At 31.1% G+C, this 18,937-nt stretch overlaps 1 protein-coding gene across 2 annotated transcripts in view; it reads left to right on the top strand.

The window, feature by feature from the left end:
• The window catches only part of LOC118187321 (uncharacterized), a 1,290,260-nt gene that overhangs the window by 734,137 nt on the left and 537,186 nt on the right, over nt 1-18,937 (top strand). The gene's annotated exons all lie outside the window — the stretch shown is intronic.

Raw genomic sequence — 18,937 nt, 5'->3', positions numbered from 1 at the left:
TATATTTGCCTATATAGCAGTAAATAGAATAATATGACTTCGAATTAGCTTAAGATAAATACTAATATTGGCTGTTAATTGAGTAGCAGCTAGTGCAAATCTATTCGCTTTTGTTATTTTCGCTCACTTAAGACAGTTAATTCATTAGCTAGATTTTCGGTTTATTACATTATAACAAACTGAACATTTGAATGTTCATTCAGAATTCACAGTTATATAGAGAATTCATAGTTTTTTAATTAGCCCAAAGGGGCGGTAGCCCAGAAGAGCTATTAGTCTCAAAACGGCATTTTGTGGCGTTGCCGAGAGTAACGTTTTTAATTCTTGCCACCAAATATTATCGCCCTATGTCATATTTAAAGAAATTAAATAATGAGGAATCTGCATAAATGCATGTATGTTTCTCCCATTGTGAAAAAACGACGGTACGTAGAGCCACCAAATTTCGAATAATTTTATCCTCCACCCAAACATGAGCATCTGGAAGCCCGAATTTCGAATTTGTTTTATTATCTATTTCATATTTTATAACACTTTAACTAATTTTTGACTAAAAATCCAACACATCCAAAGTGAGCAGTAGTAATACTGTATGGAATAAAACACTTTTATCTCCAGAGCGCGAGGCTGTCTGTCCGAAATTCTAAAGATGCTATTTTTAAATATTTTTAGTCTAATGTGGCGTTAACACAAATGCAGCGTTAGCCCGAATGGGCCGTATGAGAATTAGTCTCAAAACGGAATTTTGCATTGCCCACTGTAAACTTCGAATCTCTTTTTAAATTGTTGCCACCAGCAAAGACAGTTAAAGCAAGGTTGACAGAACACACCAAAAAACCAACTACTTAACAAATAACAATTTAATAAATTAATAATAATAAACAAACTAGTAACTAATAACAATAAAGCCCGTCGATGTCTGAATGCACGGGTGTTTCGGGCGACTTCGCTATGAAAGAGTTAATTAACCTAAATATATTCTACAGGCTTTACTCGAGATCTCTATAATCGAAAATTTTGTATCCGTTGTCAATTTTCTCGTGATCCAACAAATGGTTGCAGTTTTTCCCCTCAGGATCGGAAGTAATATTCCAATTTCACTCCTAAACGTGTTCGAGAAGAATCAGGATTAATATCTGCAATTTGGATCAAATCATGGTATGCATTTGTTCATCGTTCCGATCCATAATGGCAGATATTCATTTTAGTAAAGCAACCGAATCTGTCCATAAGCAGATGTGGTTTTAGAAGACTCAAATTGCAGCGTCATAATAATAAATGCTGTTAGTTACATTGTAGAGACATTAGGAATTTTTGGAAGCAGGCAAGAAGAAAATTAGCAACGCCTTCGCTGGGAATCGAACCTGGAATACGCGCTCAGCATGCAGACCAACACACTACGAAGGCATGCCAAAAAGGCGGGAGAAATACCTTATAATTGTTTTGAAAATTTCGTGAAAAAATAGTCCATACTCCTTTGCAATAAATAAGAAGTACCGGAATGTTCCAATAGCGTTTTGTTCGACCTTTGAATATCTTACGTGCATTTAGAACGCTCTACACCGGTTACTAGAGTGGTGGCATGTTGCAATCGTGTTCATAAAATACGCATTTCAAAGCACAATACTGGTACTTTTTGAAAGAACGTTCTACATAACGTGCTGAAGTCGATGTAAGGTGAGGTGCAGGGATGCATGCTACAACAGTGTTTCTAGGACGTACAACTCTGGTACCTTTCGAAACGTTTCCAACATGTGCCATAAAGTACATATTATTCACATTACATTTATATCAAGTACCTAGCGTCCAGGAACTCATCATACTATTCAAATATTGTTAGTAACTTTAATTTTCCTGTGGTACTGGCTGCAGTATACATATTTGTAGGCTTCTCTTGTATCTAGAAGCCTCCGTTTAAGTCCTGCAGAACCCTACAAGACTTGAAGTGAGTTATTGCTTAGTCTTAAACAATCACGTCTAATTAAGGTTAAAATAACCTTTTTGGTTAAGTAAACAGGCACAATTTGTACTACAGATGAACCTCCCTTACTTGCGGCTATTTAAATTAACATAAGACAAAGTTAAATTCAAATGTATGTAACGTAGTGTTAGACTACAACATAAAATAGACTACTTAAGCTGGCCCAAGTTAGTTAAAAGGTGCGTATTTAAACATCGGCTAGCAAGGTACTAAAGCCAGAATAAAACTTCGCAAAGCTACTAAGTAACGTCAGGTCGAAGCTGTCAGAAGTTTTAATCTATACATTGAAACCGTCAGCTTAACTCCGAGCGTTACGGGTTTAGACCTGAAATATCAATAGTCCTCAAAATGTCATGGATAAATGGTGTTTTCTGGATTGTAATTAAAAACTAATCCTTTTCTTCCAATAGACATCCAACCCTGAAATCGAATGCATTTAAAGCTTGCAGAAGCAAACCAGAAATTAGAGTAAAGGTTTAAATCCTAATAATTGTTAATTAAAATAAGATACTTTATATATATTTCTAAAATGAATTGGTTTCTAAACTAATTTTTTCTGGAGGGTTTTTTGGAAAGTTTTTTAAAAATTTTTTGAAGAAATTTAAAAAAAAAAAATTAATTTAATTTAATACTAGACTTTTCATTGCTTTTTTCTTTTTGACCTTTATATTTTAATCTTTAATTTTTTAATTGCTCATCTCAAGGTACCACTTTGTAGGTATTTGTTTTTGGACATTCTTCGTTATTTTTTTACTTTTGGTTTTGACTTTTACCCTTGCCTGCATGAATGACGAAACACGAATTGAATGATTGAAGAGTTAGGTTTGGAGGCAACTTTCCCTTGATAAGTCTGTCTCCTGCCTATTGAACAGTCATTTATTTATGCAACATCTAATTTCTGGTCCTATGAACAGTCATTTATTTATGCATTTAAAAAAAATTAGATTAATTTTAATTTGCTATTTGGTGAATTTATTTTCATGGTTTGTTTTTGCACTTGATTTACTTATGCTATCTGAATTTAAATGATATTGTAGATTAGTTCGAAAATTAAATCCTTTATATGATTGCACATTTTTTAAAATTATTTTAACTTTAAATTTACTTTTTTACGTATTACATGTTTGTTAAAATATATATATATATTTATATGTATATATATATATTGATATATTTATCAATTCCCTTAAGATTTTTATCGGTACTATGAAATATATATGAGATTGAAATTTTATGTATGTTATATATGTATATACATATATATATATATATATATATATACATAACATATATAAAAATAGTTTTATTCATATAAATATTATAAATTCGTATAAATATTATAAATAAAAGTGCGGTTTTTTACAACAATATTATAAACTAATACAAAATACTTAAAAATTGTATAAATGCATACTAAATATAAATTGCTTAGAATTAATAAACTATTTAAATTTCGCTGCATTTTGTGTTTCAAATAAAATTATTTCAGTATTATTTTGTAAGTTTCAAGTTAAACATGCAAGCAGTGCTCGGTTTTTTTTTTTAAAGAATAAATTTTATTTTTTTTTTCTAAGAGCCAGATGGTGCAAAAATATTAAGTTGAACTCCATATTAAAAATATCTGAATTTTGTTGCTTGGTCTTTATTGGTTGGATACATCAGGAGTTATTAGAAGTGGTTTTAAGTAATGCGAACTGTATTTCGGTAACTCCTTTAAGATATGTGAATAGTTTTCACTGATTTCTTAGCTCATGATATTATTTCTCTTTTACTCATTTAATGTTAGGTTTTCTCAAACGTCTCTAATGCATAATTTCTATTTTTACGCAAAAGGAGTTCAGGAAATCTATAGTATTCATACGGAAACAAAGTAGCATTCTAGATATATCTATCAATTCCCTTAAGATTTTTATCGACACTATGAAATATATATGAGATTGAAAAACAAGAAAAGTTTTATTATTCTCTTTCTTTTCCCTCACGTGAAATATCTCTCAGCTAAGTTACAACTTTATATTAGATTGACAAAAAGAACAAAGAAAGCGATACATTCTTTTTTTTTCTTTTTTTAGATCTCAGTCAGACTGCAGGATGAAATTATAGAAAATACAATGAAAACAAAGAAAGTGATATATTTCTTTTCTTTTCCTCAATTTTCAGAAACGTTCTGCATAAGCTGATTAATAATTAAAACATACGTACAAAATTCTTGACATACAAATATAATCTTTCGCTCCGTTGCAGATATTGGTTATAAATACTAAATCACAAAGTCTCCCACTGGAAATCTCTGTTCGATCGGGAGCAAGTTAAATAATAAAATAACTCACATACTAGGAAAGCTTGCGGATAGCAAAAGAAAATCAAATTCAGTTAACATCACGAATGGTTGTCGTGGATTTTTCTCCTTTATATAAACGCAAGCGAGATCCGAGAAGAGCAAACTTACGTATATATTCATTTATTTGGATAACATAACAGACTTTCTTTGTTTTGTGTCAATATGATTACTGTTTTATACGGTTTTGCGGAAGATTCTGTTTCTGTTGCTTGTTTACAGAAATATATTTCTGGTTGTGAGCATATGATAGCATCATGGATCAGATACGGTTTGGTTTATTTAATTATGGCAAAGCGCACTAGGAACACTCTGCCTAAGGGAAGGGATGCCTTCGTGGAGGACTTAAGAGAAACTGGCTCGTATATACGTTACACATAGGGAAACCACGAAAACACCCTTGCGCCAGCCCGTTCACGGGATTAGAACCTCGGACCGAACTACCAATGTTCAGCGACTTTACCGCTCAGCCGTTGGTGGGTCCATGGATCAGGAATAACTTACGTGGGAAATATGCTACCTTGCTGAGTAGTAGAGTGAAACGCTGTATTATTTCTTTATTTTTGGTAATATAAACAAAAGTAAAATAACTGAGGTATTGATTCACTTTTATATCCGTTTTAGCTATCGAAACAATACCCAAACAGTGCTAACGAGAAGGACACGGGTATTGCTTTATAAGAACTCAAATCTAAAATCGATGATATTTTAATGATCTATGGGTGAATTTAACGAGCAACTGATGCTTCAACTAGTAATCTGAACAATATTTTCTCTGTTAAAATATTACTGATAATATAATATCTCCTTTAAATAACGTAGATATTTAAAGTTAGCAAAAAAGCAATCTCAAATTGGAATACAGTTTGAATTAAATTCAGTATTTTCTAGAGCGTCCAGACAAAGGTGGGAATCTGGAACCAGGTACCCGAATTCACTAAAGGAGGCAATTAGCTGAACGCAGTTTTCCATCTCTTTCCTCGTTGTTCGCTCGAGTTTACGCATTTCTTTAGACTTCAAAGATGAAAAAAATAAATAAAAATTCATTAAATTGGTACAAAATAAATAATAAAAAAGTTAAAAAAGAAATTCGAAAGCTCTCAGATTTTATATGACGCCCAAAGGAGCATTTTTGTAATGTTTTGTGTTACCTTTCTTTATTAAATATTATTTTCTTCGCACTTAAACAACATAAAATTTAATTCAACTGCAATGTCAGAAAGTATTTAAAAGCAGCATATCTTTGGAATTTCCGACAGATAGTCTCGCGAGCTGAAGATATTAAATGCCATTTCTCGCTTTGAAATCGTTGAGATTTTAAATCAAAAATTAGTTTCAGTTTTAAAATATTATATGAAATAGCTAAAAAAACAAATTCTAAATTTAAAACTCTGGCGTCCAGGTGCTTATGTTCGGGTGGAGAATTATGTTATTCAATATTGGATGGCTCTAGGTACCGTCCTTTTTACAATGCAAGAAACTTATGCAGTTTCTTCACTATTTAATTTCCTTAAATATAATACAAGGCTGTAATATTTGATGATAACAATTTAAAAAGTGATTCATTGTTTATAGTGAAACGGCACAAAATGCCGTTTTGAGATTAATAGCCCTTCTGAACTAACGCTGCTTTGGGCTAATAAATAAAAACTTCACCGCACTAAAGAGCGAAAAAGGCTAAAAATAGGTCTCAAGAATATGAATTAAAAAGCTGGGTTCAAACACCCGACTTTGGGATCTGCAGGCCAACGTGCTATCTACGGTGCTGTCATTTTGCTGACTTAATCTTCTAGTTTCGTTTGTTTAGCTGCTGTAGAAATGGAACAACTTCATGACCTATTGACTTTAGGAATTTTAAAACCATGCATTTCAGAACGTTTTTGAACTATGGAATTGGGATCTTTGGAAAGTGCAAAAGCATATCCTTCCAGCCACAGCTTGTTTACATGCCACATTCTGATATAAGAATAAGTTTAAAAGTAGTAGACAGTACTTCTTTTTTTAAATAATAAGCTGTTGCCAGAATTTAAAAAAAAAAAAAACATTTGCTGTTTTAAAATTTTTTATTGAACTCGTTCTAAAGATGTGTAAACCCTTTCTGTATTTTCTCGTCTAATATTTGTAATTTCTTTTGATTTATTTGTCAATATCTATACATTAGACATATCTATATCTACATCTTTGCGAACTAATTCATCTCGAAAACATTCTCAGCTGAAATTTTGTTTCCCAGTGTTTTAGAGGCAGTAGTTGGGAGTTTAAGAACACTTCCTCCAACACATCCGCTTCGCTTTTTAGAAGTTGTATATTTCTTTATTAGTGTATTCTCAGCAACTTAATTTAAATAGTAATACTCTGAGCGCTTTGAGAGCGATTACGTACCATTCCCAATGCTTGCTGCTGACTGCTGTCATTTTCGTTCCGCTGCTGTTTGTTTAATCGATTACGGCAAAGCACTGGAGGACTTTCCGTTCTGCATACATCTACCAATAAAAAGTAGCATTTCTTTGATTTAAATTATCCCACTGAATTAAAAGAGAACCGGAGTATTTTAATGGCGGACGAAGATTTCTGTATATTGATACTGCAGATGGAGATTCAGAAAGCCATGAGGAGCTAATGTTAAGTTGGGGACAGTATTATAATGCAAATGCAGAAAGGAAAATACTGTAGATAATAATGATGAAAATAAAATAATTGTTTTCCTGGAAGTTAAATAGATTAATTAAAAACAATAGAATCCATAATTCTTTTCCTTAAATACGTTTTTTTTTTTTTTTTTTTTTTTTTTTTTTTTTTTTTTTTTTTTGTGGTGTTGTTGATTTTTGTTAACGCACCAGAGGTGCTATTCCTCTCCTCTCAATCCTCACATTTTTGTCCACGTCACTATTCAAATAAAAGAATTTTGCCACCAAATTGCATCTACATGTAATATTTTAAAGAAATAATACATTCAATATACCAAATTGCATCTGCATGTAATATTTTTAAAGAAATAATGCATTGAATATAAAAAAATCTAAGCTTTATGTATACTTAACACTCTATCGGGAAACTTTTGCGATTTTGTTGTTGAACTTTATATCGTGTAAGTATGAAGAAAATGGCAGTTAATAATATTAAAAAGACAAAAAAATTAAGTATGTCCCTTGTACAGAAAACTGAACGTTTATATGATGAACTGAGGAGAAATTAAGACACAAAGAGCAAAATATATGGCAACACTTGACACTCGGATTCTAAAGATATGTGGCTTCTAAAACTTTTATGATTTTACTACTGAATTTTATGTGGCGGAAGTTAGAAGAAAATAAATAAGACAAAAACAAGTTGTGGTAGCAACAGTGAGTCCAGGAGCAGACTGGTAAACCGTAAGCTCAGCCAGAGCAAAAGAATATCCAAATAAAAGCTCAGGAGAAAAAAACTTTTAAAGGGGCCTTCCTTAATTAGACGTCAAGATCTGATTCCTTTCGAAATATTTTGGTTTATGTTTAGTTTCTTGCTTTGTTGAATCAACTATAGTTAAAGCACTATTTATTTGAACTATTAACTACTAACTCAAGGACTATTAGTCAAAACTGAAGTGCATGAGTTAATCAACTAAGCATTTCGGTGCATTTTACATAAGCTGCTTGCTGTAATATATTATATACATCTTCTCATGATTTTGTGCGACGTATATAGAATCATGATATTATGCTATATAATAATAGCATTCCTTTAATTGTTGCTGGTAACGGAAGAACAGGAAACACATATTATAAGGTATTTCTCCCAGCTTCTTGGCATGCCTTTGTGGTGTGGTGGCCTGTACGCTGGGCGCTTATTCCAGAGGTCAGCGGTTTGATTCCCGGTGAAGGCGGTTGCCCATTTTTCATCTTACCTGCTTCCAAATTCTACTTAATGTCTCTGTAGTGGCGCCCAAACTAAAAGGGTGTTATATTATGATTCTCCACAACCTGGATTTGACCATTGGGTTCCCTAAAAATTCCAGTCGCTCTTTAAAAGGGGAAGTATATAAGGTATTTCTCACACCTTCTTAGCATGCCTTCGTGGTGTGGTGTCTGCACGCTGGGAGCGTATTCCAGAGGTCTGAGGCTCGATTCCCGGTGAAGGCGGTTGCTCAATTTTCATCTCTCCTGGTTCCAAAAAATACCTAATGTCTCTACAATATGTGTATGGGTATATGCGAAGATGCTGATACATGTCATCATAATATTAGATTTAAAATAAATAATGTTTAAATCTGTTGATTTCTTAAATGTAATGCATATGCATCTTTTTATGTATCTTTTTATTTGATTAATAATTATTGTGATCAATCAGTATCATTTATCGATTAAAATATAATTTCTGCTCTTTGTTTTAATAAACTGCTAAAGCAACTTCGTAAGTTTAGGATATTAGATGACGTTTCACTTCGATAGTAACCCATCAAAACGTTATGAAAATTCTTTCCGTAACATTTAAGCATCCGTTAATGCTTTGTTCCACGTGATTCATTTTCCCTGAATTTTATTCGCAGATTCGCTAGTTCAAAATTAAATCTCTTCTCTCATTTGCACCGTCAATGGCTGTTGGCAACTGAAACATTGTAACGAAGTTCACAATCAAAATAGTGTACCAACTCGACAATGGAACTCGTCCATTAATATTCAAGAGTGTTGCAAGTCGTTATCTTATTCAGCCCACGTGCAGTCGAGCTGTCTGGCTCAGCTGCTTCCATATTCAACATGTTTGCCAGCAGAAATTGTGTTGTTTTGTCGTGTTATTGTGTAGAAAAGAGATGTCCTCATTGTCGATGCTGCATGCAAAATAGTTGCTTAAGACAGAGCGAAAGACATAGAAATGCTTGCCGTTTAGTGAGTTATTCGGAGCAAGTTTGAAAGATTGCCATTTTATTCCATCACCGAAATTTTTTAGATTCTGTCGTATATTTTGTATGTCTAGTTTTTCTTCTGTTTTGTTTCGCTAGTAAATAAGTTGAAGATTGCTTAACAATGAACGATAAATGTTCTGTCATAATATAAATCTGTACATTTAATATAATATGGTTTAAATTAGTCTAATGTATACCATATTATATTAACTTCTGTTTGTTGCGCTAATATTTAGTATTTAAAATTGCATAAACCACTATTTTACTCTCACTTACTCCTGATTTCTTAATAACAGCTTTTTAAAATTATTATTTGTTGTATCCTTTATATAAATACCTGCGTCATTAGCGTTACGCAAGAATCATATGACAAGAATTACTTCTCTTATGAAGCAGTTTAAAGAGATTTGCTGCAAACATATTATTTTTAGAGCAGAAAAGGGAGCCACTCAAGTTAAAATGGAGAGTTAAAGAGGTATTGTAAATTAAAGTTAGGATTGTGCTTTACATATTTTTGTTTTACATATCCTCCCCTCCGCTCTCTTGAACGACATTTTGAAATAAATGTGTATACTGCTAAATATAGCTACGTAAATATCCTTATGTGTAAGTGAATAACACTTCGAGTTATAAACTGTGTCGTCACTGGGATAAGCGATTTGTATCCAGGTGACGACACAGCTGGACTTTTTATGTTGTCCACTACAAAAGGGCTAACAATATTTATGTTACCCGCAATGTATGAAAACCGGCATTCTAGAATACCGAAACGATTAACATTTCTTAGGCATTCTATAAAATGCTAAATGATAAACTAGCAAAGTAAGTATACATCTTCGATTCGCTTTGAATATACATCCATACATTTGATACACATAATATTAAATCTATGGATTTAATATTATGTGTATCAAATGTATGGATATCATAATCCATAGATTTAATAAATTTATTCTATGATTCCATACATTTCATATGTTGTTTTCTGGAATAAGCAAGACATAAATTTTGTTTCATACAACTGTAATTTTCTCCTACATATTTTGAAAAAAGTTTTTTAATGAAACTATTTCATTATTTTTTTAAATAACACTTGTATTTTTGAGCAATGTTCGTTTCCTAAAATAGTAGCCTTATCATAACATTTTCATACATTGCCTAAATTGCATTTATCGTTTTTTAAGTTGCCTGGGTATTATGTAACTAGGGTATGTATATAATAATTCTCATATTTTTTTCCTCGCCTAAAAACTCCAGGCATAGATATTCTATAGAATGTCGGAATTTCATGCATTTCCTGTAAGATTTATAGAAGAATGTGGAAGTAATCCATGATTTTTAATCCAAGATATGTTCTTAAGTATTACCAGAACAGCATATTAAAAGCTTTAACACAAGCTTATATATATTTATTCCCTTAATGTCAAGAAAGTAGGTATTGCTACTGCATAATTTCAGAGATATGTTTTACTTCAAACTAAGGTATAACTTTTAAATAATAAGACGGATATGCCTAACCATTTATTATGTACTTGTATATTTCGGATATAATGTAATCGTTGTGGGTTTTATTCATTCAGTCTTTGGGTTTTTTTAACTGGTAAATGTTTGATACAGTTCTAGTCATTTTATTATAACCTGCTTATGCAAAAATATGCGAAGAATTCACAGAATTAATACTTATTCGAATTTCCTGTCTCTTAATTGGATCCCATAACAATAATCAGCCCATCAATGCTAAAATCTCTAACAGCTAAAATTCTAAAATAATGTATTTAAATTCGAAAATCTCAGTAGTTTATTATTACTTTAAATTCGCATTTGGTATTTGCAAGTTGAATATATATTTTGATATCTCATCATGCACTTTATAGAGAAATTTTATGCGTTTTATAGTAACTCTTTTAAATTCATGGCTAGCCATTAAATGGAATTTAAAGAAACTTAGCAATAGAATTTGAGATAGTTTAAAATCAATTTAAAATTCCAATGAGTTTTACCTTAAAAAAGAATTCTATAGAATAGTTTTAATCCTTCCTAAAACTAGCACGCTTTTTACGGAGAGAACATTCCACTAATCTCAAGAGGGAAACTTCACGAAAATCTTGCATTGGGGGGGGGAGATTTTTTCTCCGAATTACTAATCGTTAATGCTTCCCAGTAATACAAACTACTCTGAAAAAAATCTAGATTATTTCTCGCAGAAAAAATGACCGTTGGGAAAGAAAAGAAAAAAATGCTCTAATTATCTGGAATTCTTGCCTAGGTTGCCGCAAAAGAAATTCTGAATGAATGTAAATTGGACTTCAGCTGAAAATGAATAGCAGTTAGTTCTGTTATCTACTTCAATTAATAGCGGCAACCCTCAGAAATAAACTTACAAAATTACTATATGTTTCAATTTTTTGATAAATGTGTTTTTACACTAATAATTAGTCATCTTCCATACCTATTTAGACAAACCAAGTATTTTAGTGAATAATAAATTTTCTGATATTTTACGTTAGTTTTTGCCAGAAGATAAAATTATTTTTAAAAACTTTTTACTTAACATTAAAATATTAGAATTTTTATAGAGATTTTTTATTTAGTGAAGGTCTGAAAATTTTATTTCGGTAAAATATTAAAGTTGGTGAAACAAAGCTGAAGATTAGATAATGAATAAGTTGTTTCGCTTATTATTATTGTGAATAGTGATAAATAAACATTTTTATTCATGATTCTGAGTAATAACGAATTAACAATATTTGTTCAATATTAAAAATATAATAAATTGCATTGCTTTTTTGCTTTATTTATCATATAACACAGCGTTTCTCAAACGTTTTCCAGGTGGGTAACACTTTATAAATTATAATATTTTGTAGGCTACTTTACTCTTATCCCCCTGAAAAGCAAGCACATTTATTATTCTTATATTTCTTTAAATATCATTAATTCAAATTGATTTAATTTCATGCTGACATTAAGTAATTAATTTAATAAAGCCAAATTTATATTGTTCTCTAATAATTCAAATATTTGAGTTTGGATAAACTTTTAATTTATTAATTGAGAAGTAAATAAGTATTGGTACTTGCATCAATGAGATTGATGAGCCTGCCTATTCTTGCATTAGCTTTTATGTGTTTCGATGTATGCTGCTAAGAAGCATCATAATCATAGTGCTTTAAATTCCTCTTTTGTTGCTAAGTGCTAAGAGTGAGAATACCATAGTTAGGAAAACGGTAATAAAGGTAACACATTTCATAAAATGTTGGTCTTGGAAGAAAATGTGAGAGACATTTGGCAAGTGTAATTTATAGACTCTGAAGTTTTCAGCTATGTTGTGGGATACATGGTTAATTTAAATTTAATATCAGTCTTTTTTTTTTTTTTTTTTTTTTTTTGGAAATGTTGGAAACCCACAAGAGCAGGCTTCAAGAAACACAGCTTGAGAAAAGCTGATGTAAACAACCTTGTTTATATCAGCTTGTTACTAGTAATACAGGGTTATGTAAAACGAAAGCTAGGTTTATTACTTTTTTGTCTAATTTATCAGCACAGACTGAGAAATAGATACGAAACATTAAAATAAATGATGCTTTGTGAAATTCGAAGTAATAAACCAAACTAAAACATCAACAAAACATAATAAATCAAATATCAATTATAATTAGTCCCAACTATGATAAGCAATTTGTCATCTGCATATAAGAGACATTTAACTTTCAGTTTTGTCTGGATTTTTGCATATATTCCATTAAATGTAAGAATCGTTTTGAAACAAATAAACAAACTTAAATATTTTAAAGGGCTCAAATGGAAATTACCTTCAGGTAGCTTTTAACAATAACTGAAAGAAGTCGGAAAGCTCAACTCATTTAGGCCTAACCCAGAGACACCGTCAAAGTGACATTAATTTAAACTAGTTAATTAAGAAATAAATCAAATTCACATAATCATATATATTAAAACGATACTGATATTTCCATACTAGAGCTATGTATATTAGTTACGGTATTATGTTCGTTTGAAATTGAGTTGGATAAAAATACATATAAATAAGAAAGAGAAACAAACATAATTTAAACTGAGAATGAGGCAAATTTTATCATTAGTCTCATGTTTTTTTAGGAATACTACAGAATGCTGGAATTTTAGAAAATCTGAGTACTTTCTTTGAGCACCACAGACATCAATTTAAATTTTCAATTTTGCTCCGTTTAAAAATCTATATTAGTCTTTATGTGAAAATATTTTAAGAAGCAATCTCTTTTACTTCCTTGTACGAAGTAAAAAGGAAGTATTGTAATCGCGAAAAGTTTCAGGCTGCATATTTCAACAAAAATATCCATTTTGACCGCTATCGAATGCAATTTAACGAAATTTTTGCATGATATCTGTACGTAAGAACAGAATAAAATACTATTTTCCTTCAAAAAAATTATAAAACTGCTTTAAAATTAATTCTGAAGAGAATTTTTTGTGGCGTCTGTACGAACGTATGTACGTACGTGCGTACGTACGTATCTCGAATAACTCAAAAACGAGTAGCCTCAGAACGTTGAAATTTTGTATATAGGACTACTATAACATGTAGATGTGCACCTCGTATTTTGGTTGCTATCGGCCGCACCAAACGTATATAAATATATTTATATATATATCCACTCTGTTACCAGGCTCAGTGATCTCACTTTCTTTACACTTATATATTTGTAAATTGCCCATTTTTTGATTTTTTTTGCTTTAAAAATGATTGAATTATGTTGTTTTTATCTTCCGGTTAAGGATTTTATGCCTTTAGTATATATGTGTGCAATATTTTTAGAATTATCAGCAATTTTAAAGTTGTTTAATTGCCGCTAAGTCTTTTTTTTTTAATGGCGGCCATTGATGTTTACATTTGAAACAGGAGACTAGTGGATTTTTTGCCAATGTAGAGAAACCTAGCTTCGCAACAACAAAGATAACGCATTCATTTATTACTGCCAATTAAATCATGCTTAATGCTTTCTGGAATTTTTTCGAGGAAATATGAGTTTGAGATTTACTTCGTAATTTTTAATATAGATATTTTGAGTTTTTATGTATTTTTGCCTTCTCGCGGAGTGAGAACTGAATTAATTAAATGAGAAATACTCAATCGTTTGTGAAAAACTGTTTCTTTTTTGTTTTGTTTGCTTAATTTCTTTTATACATCATTCTAGCTTTATTATAGTATTTGAATAGAACATGTGGCAACGATTAGATAATTCTATTCTTTAAATGATATAAATTGTGTGCATTATGACTTATAATATGAACGAAATATATACGTTAACTGTTATATAATTATTGGATTATATAACAGTTAACTTAGTTTCCGTTATATAATTATTATATAAGTTAACTGTTATATAATTATTAATACTGTTAAGTGAATTTAGCGCCAGAGTGTCGCTATGGGAAACAAATACTAGAGTGAATTTTAAAGAATGCATTTATTCTATTGTGGTTTATGCTCTATCGGCGAAGTAGATTTAATTCAATCCAATAAATTTAAAATAAATGCAAGAAAAAATGCGTATAATTTAATATTCCAATACAAGAAAGTCATGTGGTGTGCACATCAGATTTTTTTAAGTAGTAATACTTAAAAAAGAGTAGTATTCTTGGTGATGCTGTCAATAAACCATATGCTTTAAATATGAAGCAAAACTGAATTCTTGTTAATTGAACAATCATTTATTCCTGCGCCTTAGAACTCTAGCTAGACTTACTTTAATTTACATTAAGCTAGATTCTATTTAATTACTAAATAATTACACATGGACCATACCAATACTCATTTCATACTTTCTGCGTGTTCTATTTTCAGGTTTCTTCCAATGGAAAAAAAAACTGTAACAACAAAATATATTTGAATCAGTTTTTTTCTTTAAAATTTCTTCTTTCACTTTTCCCCATAAAATTTCTTGTAATCAGTTTCAATCTCATTTACCTTAATTTGACCGTGGTATGCGCCATTATTAGTATCAGCCACCAGCCTACGTTTTAAAATTTTCTTGATTTATTTTAAGCCACTGACATTTTATTCATGATTTATTTCCTCTGAACCCCTCTTTAAACAAGACGTATTTCAAATGATATTTTTTACTTTTGCTTCATTGCTTGAAAAATTACTTTTTGTTTAAATAAAGAAGTGGATACACAAATAAATAACTATGAGTGGAATGGATTCGTTTAGAATTTCATTCCGTTCTGGAAAAATATAGTTCAAAATGTAGTTCAAATATTACCCATTTCTGAGTTTTTCAATTTTTGCAAGATTACATATGGATGACTGGAAAAGATTTTTTTTGATCATATTTTCTAGTAACTTTTGTAAAACTCCCAATGAATTTTGTTGGCTATTCAGAGTTCTAAATACAAACAGTACGCAGCATGTAATGGTAAAATTTTCGAAATTTCTACATATAGTAGTAGTTTGAAAGAGAGACATATTTAGAAGAAACTTTTCTTTGATCTTAACCATGTATTTCCCAGGGTAAAATATGCGATATATTATGATCCACGTAGAAAACACAAGCAGAATACTGAACGAATATAATAGGTGCTATTGCCTGCTAAATCGCATAAAAAATTCTGATATCTTCTTGGAAAGGCTTTTCTGAAAGTGGCGAGAAAATGACCTTGCACATAAAGATATTTTTAGGTATTTTAAATCTTCTATGAAATAAGTATAAAGCTTTTGTTCTAAATATATTTATAGAAATAATTTCCGGTAATAAATATTTAGCTTAACGAAAAATACATTGGTTTCATTCAATTAGATATATTTTAGAAAAACCTATACATAGCGGTTTCGAAGTTCGTAATTCTCCCCATTTTGTCTCTAAGACGTTTTGAGAAACTAGTAAAAATGATACCTATTAGAGTTCAGAATAAACTAACACGATACATTTGCAAGAACTTTACACATAATAAAAGTTATCTTTGTTTTAGCTTTTACTCATTTCCGTTGTTTAAACAGTAACGAAACTCCTGTCCTCTACATTTTATAGTTTGTGAAATATAATATCGCGTCTCTTATACAACAGATTATTTATATAAAATGAAACTGAAGTAGGTGGAATAATAAATTATAACTATTTGCAGAAAAAAAGCAACACAACATGGCTAGTATTATTTTTTAAATTAAAAACTGAAAAGTATGCATATCAAAAACCTCAAAATTGTCATTATTCTTAAATCTAATTAATCTTCACTTGTTGAAGCCTAGGAAAATTAACCGAATTTTTCCAAACACACTAAATATAACCTTATGGCGAGCGAGAATAAATTAAATAGTATACTTTTAAATGTGAAATTTAAAATTGCTTAATATTTACACTATTATTATGCTGCCAATTAAGAAAACGAAACTGATGGCTTGTCTTGAAAAACAAATTGATGAGTTTCCTTATCTGCCTTGTATAACTATATTCTTAGGAATTCACGGCTTCATGGTATCATCAGTTCTCTCGACATTTAAGGCTACGAAATATTTTTGCTGCTGAGGAATGATCTTATGAGACAAGAAGTCAAAACATCGGATATCCGATTCGAGTTTGAAAAGACATACCGAACATAATAGGTGGGCTTTAGAGGACCTTATCTGTTTTCTGCAACAAATCAAAATAAGCTTCTGAAACTCTGTTGGATATTATTCATTTTCCTGTATTTAATTTATTGTTGTCTCTTGTCTTATAATCATTTACTCAGGAAAAGAACAACTCCGAATGGTTTCAGGAAAATATTGATTGTTTTATAGCTTCTTGGTTACTGCTCAAAAATGGTTAACTATAGCGCTTTAATGGGAAAAAAATAGTAACTAAATTTAAAATTTTATTCTAATATTTACTTAATATATTAATATATTAACGCAATTTATCTTCTAACGTTTACGTTAAAAGACCACGTATTTACTTAATTTTACCTCAAGATATGTAATATATTCCTGGCCATCCAAAAGTAACAAAATAAAAACAGGAAACTCAATAATTCGAAGATTAATCTGGAAAATTATATAATTTCGCGGCTTTCACGAATTTGCTAAGATAGGCATGGAATTTGTTTTAATAAGAAAAAATTTTGATTGTATAATAGTACTTCATCGATAGTTGGTGCTTCAGGTGTATCAGAAGTTCGTAAAATAGCAAAGCACAGATTTCTACACAGTTCAAATTAGGAATGTTCATTTTGTCACTGGATCATTCATGGGACTCCTTGCGAATTTGTCTGTACAAATTGATGAGCGTTCAGCTGTAATTAATGTCTCATAATGGTGAATTATATCTTGCAATAAGGACAATAACACTATCAACCTCTGCAAACATGATTTCAAGAAGCCTCTGTGACAAATTACAAAAACTGTTCAAAAATATTTTCCTCGATGAAAAGCGTATAATTAAATGAGAGACCTAAGTTAAAACTTAGCTTCTAAACAAAAAACGGACAATTCTTAAATACTATTTAGATCATTCTAGGCTCTCGTAATGTTTTTTTGGAAAATTAAAAAAAATTAATTATGCTTATAACAGTAACATAATTTGTATGAATTATCCACTTGCAATAAATGAAATGAAAGAAATCAAAATTGCCAAAAAGGAATCAATTGTTTCTACAAACGTTCTGAAATAAATTTAAAAATGCTGTGTGTTTACATACATACATATATTGCTTTTTTTGACATGTATATATATCGCTTTGCATTTATTCGGGCAATAATAATTAAATTTCACATTTATTTTATGCCAACGGCTCAGTAATTGGACGTTTATATAAACTACGTCAAACATTCTGCTATAGATAATTTATATCAATATAATTATAGAGAAAAAAATGAGATTTTATGATTTACCCCTGATTTTACCCCTGTGTCAACTTTTGCTGCCTTTTTCATTAGACTTCAATAGATTTGCATGCTTTCAACAGATTTCAGCTTTATTTCAAAACAAGCATATCCATCATTACAAACAACGCATTTTTACAGATTTAACTTCATTACAAAAAGAGCATTAGGTTTCTCAAAGCAGTAACCATGGAAAATCCGTTGTGTTCTCGCCGATACTCGAATCACGCATCTTTCAACTGTTGTTTTTACGGTTTTATTTTGTCATGGCAAAGCATTCGAGGGCTATCTACCTAATTAAAGGGTTGTGTTCGTGGAGAACTTTCTAAGAGAAACTGGCTCGTTTACACATTACACGTGAAGGAAACCACCAAAACGCCTATGCAGCCACCCCGTTTGCTGGGATTCGAAACCTGGACACAGTCGTCAATGTATAAAGTATTTTCGCCCTCCTTTCCCTATGCCTTGGGGGTGTAACAAGAAGCATATCCGACGCATATTCCAGCTGTCCAGGGTTCAGGCCCCGGCGAGGACACTGCACATTTTTCACGCTTTTTGCTTCCAGAAATCCCATTAACTCTACAGTGATGTCCGAACTAAAGGTTTTTGTGAACTATAATTCGTCATACCTAAGATTTGTCGACTGAGTCCCCTAATCCCCGGTCGCCCTTCAAAAAGGGAAATGCTCCCTCCTTCCGGCATACCTTCGTGGTGTAATTAGAAGCATGCTTGACGCGTATTCGAGAGATCCAGGGTTCGAGTCCCAGCGAGGGCATAGTACGTTTTTCACGTCTCTTGCTTCAAAATTACCTAATGACTCTACAAATGTTCAGCCACGTTTTCGCTCGGCCGCTGCGGAGCGCTATGCATACGTCTAAACCG

This window comes from Stegodyphus dumicola, chromosome 10, assembly GCF_044657685.1.
Source record: "Stegodyphus dumicola isolate Sdum_Otavi_A_Nest chromosome 10, ASM4465768v1".
NCBI classification, from domain to species: domain Eukaryota; kingdom Metazoa; phylum Arthropoda; class Arachnida; order Araneae; family Eresidae; genus Stegodyphus; species Stegodyphus dumicola.
Note: the sequence above shows the minus strand (reverse complement) of the source record. Positions and strands in the feature narration are given on the sequence as shown.